Here is a 13,750-nt window from a genome sequence, read left to right as displayed (position 1 = left end):
GAAGCAAAATGTGATCAAAAGTTATATGAGAAGATTCGCAAGGACATTGTTTTTATAATGAGTGCTTAAAGTTTCATAAATTAATTGCGTAAGGGATAATAATTCATGAAAAACCAATGGCGTCTTCGACAACAATTCAAACACTGCGCAGAACAATTATTAATAATTAATTAATTAGGTACAAATTTGTATCATAAAATATATGTGAATGTTCGTGAAGGATCTGGCTTTACGATGGTATTATAAAAGTTCATAAATTAATCACAGATGTTGAGTAATTAGTGAATTTTTCACTTCCGATTTGATTTATTAAAATATATTCGGAGCACATAACCAGAGTTAGTAAACTGATATCAGAGCCATCTATGTTCTCGTTGCGGAACTTGAGCTTCGAGTCTAAAATCATGGATGGCTCTGATGTCAGTTTACTAACTCTGGTTATGTGCTCCGAATATATTTTAATAAATCAAATCGGCAATGGAAAATTCACTAATTACTCAATATCCGTGAATAATTTATGAACTTTTATAACTGCATCGTAAAGGCAGATCCTTTAAGAACTTTCCACTATATTTTTCGATAGAAATTTCTCCCCAATTAATTAATTATTAATAATTGTTCTGCGCCGTAGTTGAATTGTTGTCGAAAATTGTCGAAGATGCCATTGATTTCTCATTAATTACTATCCTTTACGCAATTAATTTATGAAATTTTATGCACTCATTATAAAAACAATGTTCTTGCGAATTTTCTCATATAACTTTAGATCACATTTTGATTCTAGTTTCGTTTAGTATTATATATTTTCACGGAAGATCGTGATGGCCGTCGTTACGAAATCATAGACGCCATCAAACAAAAATTAATAACTAACAATTTAGAGTTAAATTCTTTTCAGAAATTATATAAGAATGTAGCCTGGAGTTCCAGCTTTGCAATGAAATTATAAAAGTTCATAAATTAATTACAGAATGGAGTAATTAATTAATTTTTCTCTGTCGGAGTCCTATCCTTTTCTATCCTCTCTCTGTCCTTGTCTGCCACGTGATGAGCTCTTCGGCGACCTCCACGCCTATTCGATATTCCTATCACTTTCTTGATTTTTTAGTCAAATCATAGATGGCGCTGATCGTAGACAGAAAAATTTTTATTTATTTGGCAGTAGAAAATTAATAAATTTCCAAGCTTTTCTAATTATTTTATGAATATTTATAGCTGCACAGCAGAGTTGGAATTATAGGCAACATTCCTATACAATGTTTAATTTACATGAGCTATAGGTTTTGTATTTCCTGTAGTAAATAAGGTTGCTATAGAAAAGTATTTCCCTCGCATAATATTCTTATTATTTTGTAATAACTATATACTAGTATAAGAAACCGTAAATAATAATTTTCTTCATTAAGAAATTTTAATTACAATTGTTTATTTACAATGCAAAATGAATACAAAATAAAAAATATATTTAAAAAGCTATCAAACCTATGGGACGGGAATCGAACACCGGTCCTCCACTAGAGCAATTCTCGAACTTCGCCGTTACGATACAACGTAACTTAAAACATATTAAAAAGAAATATATAATTCAGGAAGTACTAAAACTTTAATCGTAAATATCTTAAAAGCTATTTAATAATTGTGACTATAATAATATATTTTCTTAAACTGCATGACGATATCTACAAAGCTGCAATGTTTCAACTAAATCGGTGACCCGATGGACTTGCACACTCCTTGTAAGTAAGGAAAGGAATTCATGTAAGAGAAGGTAAGTAAGCAAGGTAAGTAAGCAAGGTAAGTATAAGGTAAGTAAAATTATTAAAATGTACTGCAAAGTAGAAAAAGTATTGTCCAGAGAATTATTGGAAATGATGTAAAATCATGGAATAGGTCGGCGAACAACCTCCTATCGTGTTATGTTACCCTAATACAAAGAGACAAAATCGGCTGAAAATTTCTCGCCGTGTTGCAAAAGTATTGTCCAGAGAATTCTTGGAAATGTCGACATTTCTTGGAACTGACACGACGAGCGACCTCCTTTCATGTTATGTTATCCTAATAGAAAATCGCGAAATCGGCCAAAAATTTCTCGCTGAAACTGCAAAAGTTTTGTCCAGAGAATTCTTGGAAATGACGTCAATTCTCGGAAATGACTCGGCGAGCGACCTCTTTTCATGTCATGTTATCCTAATACAAAATCGCAAAATCAGCCAAAAATTTCTCGCTGAAACTGCAAAAGTTTTGTCCAGAGAATTCTTCGAAATGACGTCAATTCTCGGAAATGACTCGACGAGCGACCTCCTTTCATGTCATGTTATCCTAATACAAAATCGCAAAATCAGCCAAAACTTTCTCGCTGAAACTGCAAAAGTTTTGTCCAGAGAATTCTTCGAAATGACGTCAATTCTCGGAAATGACTCGACGAGCGACCTCCTTTCATGTCATGTTATCCTAATACAAAATCGCAAAATTAGCCAAAAATTTCTCGCTGAAACTGCAAAAGTTTTGTCCAGAGAATTCTTAGAAATGACGTCAATTCTCGGAAATGACTCGACGAGCGACCTCCTTTCATGTCATGTTATCCTGATGCAAAGTCGCGAAATCGGCGGAAAATTTTACGGCGATACGGCAAAATCATTGTTCGAGAATTCTTGGAAATGACGTCATTTCTTGGAACTTTCTCGGCGTGCGACCTCCTATCATATCATTTTCTCCTGATACAAGATCGCGAAATCGGCCAGAAACTTTTCTTCGAGACCGCAAAAGTATTGTCCACTGAAGCGGCAAAACTATTGACCAGGGGCGGCAAAAGCATTGTCCAGAGGCGGCAAAAGTATTGTCCAGAAACGGCAAAAGTATTGTCCAACGAGGCGGCAAAAGTATTGACCTGTTGCAGCAAAAGTATTGTCCGCAGTGGCGGCAAAAGTATTGTCCAGAAACGGCAAAAGTATTGTCCAACGAGGCGGCAAAAGTATTGACCAGTGGCAGCAAAAGTATTGTCCACAGAGGCGGCAAAAGTATTGACCAATGGCAGCAAAAGTATTGTCCGCATGCGGCAAAAGTATTGACCGGTGGCAGCAAAATTATTGTCCATGTAGGCTGCAAAAGTTTTGTCCTCGGAATTCTTGGAAATGACGACACTTCTTGGGACTGTCTCGGCGAACGACCTCCTTTTATGTCATGTTATCCTGGTATAAAATCGCAAAATTGGGCGAACATTTTACGGCACAGCTACGATATTGTCCAAAGAATTCTTGGAATTTCTCCGAAAAGTAACAGGAACAAAGAATGAGCAAAGAGGTCGTCTAAAGCTCGTGACAAGGACAGCAAGCGATTAAAAAAGGACAGATGTTTCAGCACTTGGAATATTAATAAATTACTCGATTTCTGGGATTAATTTATGAACTTTTATAACTGCATCGCAAAGCTGGATCCTTGGGCAACATTCTTACGCAATTTTGGCATATAATTTGATGCTAGTTAATTTGTTATTATTAATTACTTATCGGCATACAAGATTTTACAACAACGATAGACACGATTGTCCCTCAAAATAATTAATTATGAACAAAACCAGAAAGAAAATATGAACAAAAATCATATGAGAATATTCCCAAGGATATTGTTTTTATACTGTGTGCATGTAATTTATAAATTAATTGCATAGAAGATTGTAATTAATGAAAAACCAATAGTATCTTCAACATCGGTTCGAACACTCCGGAAAATAATTACTTATAACTAATTAATTAAGAAGAAATTAATATTGAAAATTACATTAAAAGGTTCGTAAAGGACGCGCCTTTACGGTGCAGTTATAAAAGTTCATAAATTAATCGCAGAAATAGAGTAATTTATTAAGGTTGCGCTAAGCGTTGTCGCTTGAATTTTCATTCGACATTAAAAAATTAATAAATTGCTCTATTTCTGCGATTAATTTATAAACTTTTATAACTGCATCTTAAAGGCGCGTCCTTTACGAACTTTCTAATATAATTTTCAATATTAATTTCTTCTTAATTAATTAGTTACGAGTAATTATTCTCCGGAGTGTTCGAACCGATATCGAAGATACTATTGATTTTTCATTAATAACTGCCTTCTGTGCAGTTAATTTATAAATTTTTTGCAGGCATTATAAAAACAATATCCTTGGGAATATTCTCATATGATTTTTGTTCATATTTTACTTCTGGTTTTGTTCATAATTAATTATTTTGAGGGACAATCGTGTCGATCGTTGTTGTAAAATCTCGTATGCCGTCGAGTAATTAATAATAACAAATTAATTGACATCAAATTATATACCAAAATTGCGTAAGAATGTTGCCCAAGGATCCAGCTTTGCGATGCAGTTATAAGAGTTTATAAATTAATCCCAGAAATCGAGTAATTTATTAATATTCCAAGTGCTGAAGCATTTGTCCTGTTTTAATCGTTTGCTGTCTTTATCACGAAGTTCAGACAACATGTCTGCTCATTCTGTGTTCCTGTTACTTTACGGAGTAAAATCATAAATGGCGCTGATGCAAAGATGCTTTATTATTTATCCTTGTCTAACTTGTTGTAGGAATTTGAGGCGAGTAGGTTATTCTCGATTTTCGGTATTTTTAATTCGATATTCCGAACGAGTCTCTTTCACTGTGCATTTTGAAATAACTTCGGCACCTCGTTGGGATGCAATTCGGTCGGTGACTGAAGTTGCTCGTTTCCTCTGTTAGCTCCTTTCGTGAGAACCAATTATACCCATCGTTATTCGTTTTGCACTTTCGGTAATCGCGTAACGGTACTGTTGAGTTGACAATTAACATGTTCTACAAGCTGCTTCGGGTCTCCATCATTTACTTTTTCCTCGCAGTCTGAGTTTCGAACATTTTTCAATATCCGTAGGATCATCATTAAGTTCGTATTATGTAACTTAGTATTCGAACATTGATGTTAGAAATAACTTCTGTTATAATAATTAAAGAGTATGTCAAATAAAGATACGATGGAATAACGAAGATTATAAAATACAAATCGCACGTAATACTTCAATATTACAATACACTACAACAACAACTTGTTCACCGGTGTATTATCCAGCAAAATCCGAAAGTAAAAAATCCCGTAGCTTAAGGTAACAAATAGTTCCAGATCAAAGTTCTGTAAAACTCTTTTCATCCCAAAGAAGCGAAGAAAGGAAACCAGTTGCCATTATAAAATTTAATAAATAACAGGAAATCTGTACCAAATAAAAATGGCAGAAAAAGACGACAAACTAAGTTGTCAAAAAGTTATAGTTCTAACTTCAGTATTACTTTCTTCGTTTAATATAAAATCAGCCACCATCTTAAACCACCTTAATTCCATTCCGCTGGGCTCGACATATCTAAATTAAAATTCAATATACACTGCAATAACACCCATTTCAATAATACCTCTGCATCGAAGCACCCAGGTGAGGTACCTCCACAACGACTGTTCATATTTTACTTCTGGTTTTGTTCATAATTAATTATTTTGAGGGACAATCGTGTCGATCGTTGTTGTAAAGTCTCGTATGCCGTCGAGTAATTAATAATAACAAATTAATTAACATCAAATTATATACCAAAATTGCGTAGGAATGTTGCCCAAAGATCCAGCTTTGCGATGCAGTTATAAGAGTTTATAAATTAATCCCAGAAATCGAGTAATTTATTAATATTCCAAGTGCTGAAGCATTTGTCCTGTTTTAATCGTTTGCTGTCTTTATCACGAAGTTCAGACAACATGTCTGCTCATTCTGTGTTCCTGTTACTTTACGGAGTAAAATCATAAATGGCGCTGATGCAAAGATGCTTTATTATTTATCCTTGTCTAACTTGTTGTAGGAATTTGAGGCGAGTAGGTTATTCTCGATTTTCGGTATTTTTAATTCGATATTCCGAACGAGTCTCTTTCACTGTGCATTTTGAAATAACTTCGGCACCTCGTTGGGATGCAATTCAGTCGGTGACTGAAGTTGCTCGTTTCCTCTGTTAGCTCCTTTCGTGAGAACCAATTATACCCATCGTTATTCGTTTTGCACTTTCGGTAATCGCGTAACGGTACTGTTGAGTTGACAATTAACATGTTCTACAAGCTGCTTCGGGTCTCCATCATTTACTTTTTCCTCGCAGTCTGAGTTTCGAACATTTTTCAATATCCGTAGGATCATCATTAAGTTCGTATTATGTAACTTAGTATTCGAACATTGATGTTAGAAATAACTTCTGTTATAATAATTAAAGAGTATGTCAAATAAAGATACGATGGAATAACGAAGATTATAAAATACAAATCGCACGTAATACTTCAATATTACAATACACTACAACAACAACTTGTTCACCGGTGTATTATCCAGCAAAATCCGAAAGTAAAAAATCCCGTAGCTTAAGGTAACAAATAGTTCCAGATCAAAGTTCTGTAAAACTCTTTTCATCCCAAAGAAGCGAAGAAAGGAAACCAGTTGCCATTATAAAATTTAATAAATAACAGGAAATCTGTACCAAATAAAAATGGCAGAAAAAGACGACAAACTAAGTTGTCAAAAAGTTATAGTTCTAACTTCAGTATTACTTTCTTCGTTTAATATAAAATCAGCCACCATCTTAAACCACCTTAATTCCATTCCGCTGGGCTCGACATATCTAAATTAAAATTCAATATACACTGCAATAACACCCATTTCAATAATACCTCTGCATCGAAGCACCCAGGTGAGGTACCTCCACAACGACTCAAGGTCTCCAGACTCATAGTCGCGGTGTTCGAAACGACCGAACGATGCGATTCGCTCTGCTCGCAAAATTGGAAGACGTGAAAAACGCGGAGCAGGTCTCGCGACTGGAACCAATCGAAACTCGTTACAAAGGTTGCTTTTGTTTCAGCAAGGCTCCCTTCATCCCCGATTCGTTACCGCTGCGTGCATTCCCTCGAAGAATGGCGTCCGAGAGACCGTAAGGTCGCAAACTTATCGGACGACATCGGCGTACAACCGTACGACCATTGGCCCATCTCAACGACTGACAATATAGTCGAAACCATGCGTATGTCTCGGCGTTATTCCAGCGAGTTTCGGTGAAGTGAAACGTGCTCGTTTCGACGAATATTTGGGTCACTGGCTCGTTAACGTTACTATCAAAAAATGCCGTTGATGAACGCGCGGCGGAATTTTCTGCCGGCTTCCTTCCGATGAAAGTGGAACGCGGCCCTGCGATCTTACTTTTAAACGAGCGACGAATCCGTGGAACGAGGATCTAGCATGCCTGACGAGTTATTCGGTTACGATGAAATTAATGAAATCCGTCGTCGACTGCGCTTTTATTGGTCGCCCGAATGCGCGATAAATTCGCGAGCGAGGATGATTAACGTCGCAGAATCGTGGAAGAGAAAGTAAAAAGGATTACGAAATTTATCGCAGGATTTTGAGACTTTCGATACCTGGATAGCGCAGTTTAATAGAAGCGATGATGCGAATGGATAAATTTAGGCGGAATATCGGTACGAAGTTTCGTGTCTGATGAGATGTCTAGAAAGAAAGGATTAGTCAACGCAGGTAAGACTGTTTTCCATTTTCATTTTACTCTCACGCTATTACCTCGATATCGTTGCTGGATTTCTAGGCGAAAGTCTTTCCATAGATGGCAGCCGTGACCTACACGTACGTAGAATGTCTCTCTAGCGTGGTTCTGGTCTAGCGACCGCTGTTAAGTGGTACAGGTATCGCAATTAGTCCGTTAAATTCATCGTCGACGAACATTTTCGTTCTTCGATTTCTAACGGAATGTTTCAAATTATTCGAGAACAGTTTAATATCGTGTGAGATCGTTTCCATGTGTTGAGACACGTAAAGATTGCACGAAGATTGATTGAAACTATTTCAAAGTTACCGCAGGGTCTCATCAAAAGGTATTCGAGGTTATTGATGATTACTTCGAGAGTCACTTCAAAATGATTGAAGATTATTAAATGTTACATTGTCTGACAAGAATTTTATTCTGTAATATCCATTGGGTAATTGTTGTAAAGTTTACTTCCTTAAAGTTCAAAAGGAACTCTGAAAATTTGTAATATTATTATATATAACGTATAATTAACTAATAAGTAATTAAAGACTAATTTATAATTAATTTGTAACTAACTTATAACTAGCTTATAACTAATGTATCAACTTTGGTGCGTAGTTCTTAGCTTGGAATCGTTTTCCAAAAATTTTATTTAGGAAAACCATACCAATTACCAGGTCTCACCACGAGGAGGTGGCTACGCATCGAGACCCGACATGCGCCCTAGTGGCGCATCCTACTGGCGCTATCTGTATCAAAGGTAGTCTAACCTAACTTGGAGCGAAAGAAGTTAAAGTGAAAATCTACTGACACTTTATTATATTTCGTGTCTTACAAAAGGGACATCGATTCGGAACACTACTACTTTATTGTCGCGACACTAAGATATATTATGTCTCATAAAAATAGGGAATAAAATATAAAACACGCGAGCAAGTTAAAAATCGCGATCGCGCCCGAACGAGTTCGCGATTATTCGAAAGACCGACTAGCCTACGAAACGTACTCTCGTGTACAAGACAACTTCATGCCTCGGCACCCTCCCGATCGGGCCTAGTCCATTTCCAGTCACTGCTATGCTCGTCAAGACTTACACGTGGACCAAGGATAGTCCCCGAGCCAATGAAACTTCCAGAGTCGATACGAGGGTCCAGCGGGGCCTTGCAAGCCAGACAGCCACTTCGCATCCCTGCCACACGGGGTAGAACTTAATCATCCCTGTGGTCTAACCGTAGACACTATATCCGTCCAACTGCAGGCCCATGCCCCAGTCGCGTACGACCAGGGTGCTGGACCCCCGCATCGAGTCCAGAGGAAACAGAGACCCGAGGGCGTCCCTGGAACTCGATGCTTGACGAGATTGACAGTGGCTGGAAATGAAGGTCGGAGACGAGTCGTGAGGATGACTTATGAGTCGCAAAGTTGTCAAGTACAGGGGAGTACGTCGCGCAGGCTAGTCGGTACTTAAGAACGATCGCGTTTATCGCGAGAACAATTATGTTCTATTTGGTAACGAGAGGGAAAACTGAAGGAAAAATATAATATTCGTTCCAAGTTAGGTAGCTTACCTTTGTACAGGTAGCGCGCACATGAGACTTAGTCTAGGCATCTATCTTATAATTACTTATATCTACTTAGGTCTAAACGCACGCATCCCGTGTCGGCCATTGATGCGTACCAAATGAAGTCTTGAAGAAACTAAAAGCTAAAACAGAATATATTACTGTTAATATAAACCTGAAAGGAAACGGATTAGTACGAGGAAAGAAAACGAACGAATAGAAACCATGAAGGTTAACCAAGCGGAACGAGTAACCCATCTATGAGACAGAAACAAACCAACGACGAAACATTCGAATATTATACGAAATATTCGAGTGTTTTAATGAAGATGAATAGAAACGAAAAAATGAAACGTGGAAAAATAAGAATAATTAAAATCTGAAAATAAAAAAAATTATTAAAACCTGCAAGAAAAATAGATTAAACCTGAAAAAGAAAATTATTAACAACCCAAACATGGGATAAAAACAACCCAACGATGAGACATAAATAACCCAACGATGGGACACTCGAATATCATACGAAATATTCGAAATGTCAAATGAAAATAAATAACATCTGAAGAGAGAAAAAATAATTAATAGCTGCAAAAAGAAAAAATAATTAATAGCTGAAATAAAAAAATAATTAATATCTGAAAACAAAATAAAAATGATTAACAAATTGTTTAATGGGTGGGGGTGAGGGTGGGGTAGCCAACCCTAACCTCACTTCGAATCCCCACCCTCGCGCACAACGAAAATTTAGATGTTACACTTCCGAAGTTGAACCGACAAATGGCTTGTCCTATGTCGCGTCGCTCCTTATATAGCCGTCGATCGGCCGAATCCCCCACTCCGATTAGAAATTTTCACACTTTACCGATTACATTATTTATTATTTTTCCGCTTTAGTAGCGAATAATTTATCAATTTTTTCACTTTTGTTATAAATATACGTTACGACCAATTTGTTGATAACAATATTAATTTGTTATTAACAATCAGTGTAATTATTTACAAGCTTTTTGTAAATTATAAGAACATTTTTGCATACGTACGTTATAAGTACAGGTAATAATCGGTTATTTATTAATTTTTTCACTTTTATTATAAATATACATAGCACAGAATTTGTTATTAACAATATTAATTTGTTACTAACGATAAATATAGTAATTTATAAACTTCATTCTTGCTATTTTACAATATACATTTCTGTGATGCAGTTATATTAACTATTTTAATGTTTCATGTAATTTGTTATTTATGATATATTTCGTAATTTATATATTTTTTATAAACTATAATTACATTTGCTCTTGAATAGAATAAATTCTCATAATGCATATATGTATGTCGAAATATTTTTATTTCTTTTATGTTCTTGACTAGAATGAATAGTGATTTCGATAAATTGCTTATAATTTTGCGATTAGTGTATAAAGTATAAACACATATATAAATATATATATATACATGTTATGCACATGAAAAACGATAGCTACTTGATGATGGTTTTGGTGTCCATTACACGTGACCTCAGCCTTGATGAAGTTAGATATGCGAACAATGGTTGCGTGGCGGCAAAATCCCGCTTACGGTTTCGCGATATATATATTTTAAACTTTGACGATGAATTGTAGTTATTCGGATTCAGGAATAATTACAATTATAAACATTGCTAAACTCGAGACACTCTCCCCTAACTCGTGAAGCAACAATGAACCTCCCAATCTTCTCACTTTTCAGCTAATACTCCATTTTACCCAAAAATCGTGCCCCTTTCGAAATACTCACATTTTTCAGAAACCGAAGATTATAGAGCAATTTCGATTTCGATTTTCTCGTTCAGCAAAGTAGACTCTCGGGGAATCCTGGAACGAATATTAGGGATCATAGGAAATGTGAAAATTCGTTGAATACTGTTCTCGTTACCATCCACGAAGCGAAACTCGTGGAAAATGTACCGACACCCTGCACCTTTCCCAGGGAACAGAATTCCTACCTCGGCTCGAGCCTCGAACACCGACCGCTTCGCCAAAAGCATGCCCCTCTAAATTCACCGGATCCACCGCTAAACACTCTGCATGCATGTTGACAAATTTTACGAGGCTCGCGCGGAGAGGCGCACTCTAAATCTCCCGTGGAACCCGATCGAAGGCGTCGTTAACATCGTCCGGTCTCTAGTCGCGCGGTTTCGAGCGCACCGACGCGTAAATCAAGAACGAACGGTTACGATGTTTCCCATTTTTTTCTTTTCTCCCGCCCTCTCCTCCCCTCTAACCTGAACTTGTACGCGTTCCACGCAACAAGTCCTACGCTCTATCGCGGACGTACCACCGGCGTACCCTCGCGAGCGGTTCCACGCGTCCGGCAATAACCATTCTCTTTATCGGGCCTAAGTGAGCCGCGGGTCGTTTCGCGATCGATTCGTAGGCCGTTTATTCCGATTTCCACGACTCCCTTAAATATACCCGCGCCGCGACACGCGGCGTATCGTTAAGCCGGACCCCGGGAACACCTCACGGCCGCGTTCCACCGATCTTTATGCGGGCCGATCGTTGCGCACGGCCGTTTCGGAATGCAGATTCGCCACGGCGGACAATGGAAACGGCGCCCGCAGCCGAGTATCCCCGTGACACTTTACGCGTGCCCGCGGCAGTTTCGCGGCTGGATATTTATTGAGCGAAATTAGGGGGATGTTGAGAGGGTTGCGGATTTACGAGCCGAGCGCACCGTTCTCCTGTCAATCCTACTTTTCCTCCGGTTTCTGCCTTGTCCTGGAACAGCCGTCACACTTTTGGGGCGGTTCCTCCTGGAATTACGTGGAATAAATATTGTGGAGTTGGTACTGGGGGATGGACGATGGTTGATTTAAATAACGGGGGAAGATTGATGTTATTTTTGGTAATTTGAACGAGGGTTCGTTATCGGGAAAGTAACTTTGCAAGTATAATTTTGGGGAGGTAATGATATTTGGGGGATGTTTGAGAGAATGAAGAATGTTTGGTAGAACGATAAGCGATTGAAGAATAATTTTGAAAGTGGCACGTTGACGAGATAATATTTGACAGTAGTTGTAAATTGAATAAAGAGAATGATACTGTTTTCGATAATTTTACAAAAGTAATTTTGGTGGAATAATTAAATGCAGAGTAATTTTAGTAACATGATTTTGCGATGAATTTTCAGCTGATGGACGATCGGATTGGATAACGCAATTTTGAGGGAACGTAGGCACTTATGTAGAAGTAAAAAATACATAATGGAAGAACAGATGATTGAAGTATAATTTTGCAAGCGTAATCATGAAGAAATATCAGTCCCTACGTAGGAGTGAAGTGTGTTTAGTAGAACGATAAGGAACTGGAAGCCACCTTTAGAGGCTCCATTTCCTCAAAATGACGGTGCTTATCCACAAGAAGTGAGGAATATTTAGCAGAACGATGGATAAGCGAACTATACTTCGTTCAACGCATAAGAAGCGCGAAAGAAGAATACTCGTATCCAATGGCTGAGACGTCTCGTAAACCAGAGATATACGATCATGGAAATACAATCAGATTCTTAAGAATCAACTACGCCTACTTGGAAAAGATAAAAGGCTAATTTCGAATTTTCTATATACAGATAAAAGTAGATTTCTCGCTTATCGACCAACCTTCCAATTCGAATAACCACTAAGGATCCTAAGAATCCCGCGAGTCAGCGATAAGGATATTCAAAGCTTCCAAGACCTTCTCTCCCGTCCCGTGGATATCTAAAACCAGTTGCTTTATTGCGAGTTAATCACGTTCTATCTGCAATTCTGTTGCATCGAATGTCGCGTTAAACGGCCTAACGACCGCTCGTTCGCGTGCAAAATGTCGCCAATTACAGACCACGCCGACGTTCGCCAACGCCTTAGAAACTTCCTCTAGATGCGAGAGAGTGACAAACGCTGATTGCAGCTTCGAGTCGTAGCGCCATTCGATTCGGAAACGCTTGGTCGCTTTCACCCCTCGATCCGTCCGGCAAGCGCCATTAGAAACGTGGGCAAAACGAATCTGAAATGCAGCTGGACCCGAGACGTTCGAGAAGAAAGTTTATCGATGCAGGAACGTGCAGTGTCTCGACTCTAATTGCCGCCATTTTTCCGACCCCCGTGGGATTGACGCTCGGTTACCGACATCTGTCCGTGTTAACGAGCATTCCGAATACAAATGAGAATTGACGGGTAATTTTTAGAATTTCACTATGTACGATATCGCCAACGAGATCTCGATAGCCAAGGAATATATTATATTCCTATGATGTACCCGTGGTGACGATGAATTTCGCTACTATGTCGACAAATGTGTTAGAAAGTAGATAAGATCCGTAATTACGGTTTCCGTTTCTTCGTCGCTACTTGTACTCATTTACACGAATGTTAATTCGTCTATTTACCATGTTGGTACATCGGCGTCGATTAAGGCATTACGCTGCACTTTCTAGAATAGTTTAACTTTCTCAGCGCGACATCGGACCCCAAGGAGTTAGCATAATTTTCCATCTCGATGTCTGGAAATGCACGCGTATTATACTCTTTTCTCGGCTCGTTATCGATCGATTAGAGACTCGAGGAGAAAACCTCGTCGATCACCTGTCGCT

This window comes from Eufriesea mexicana, unplaced genomic scaffold (genome assembly GCF_001483705.2).
Source record: "Eufriesea mexicana isolate 0111107269 unplaced genomic scaffold, ASM148370v2 scaffold1312, whole genome shotgun sequence".
Classification (NCBI taxonomy): Eukaryota; Metazoa; Arthropoda; class Insecta; order Hymenoptera; family Apidae; genus Eufriesea; species Eufriesea mexicana.
The sequence above is the reverse complement of the archived record's forward strand: the minus strand, read 5'-3'. Positions refer to the sequence as shown.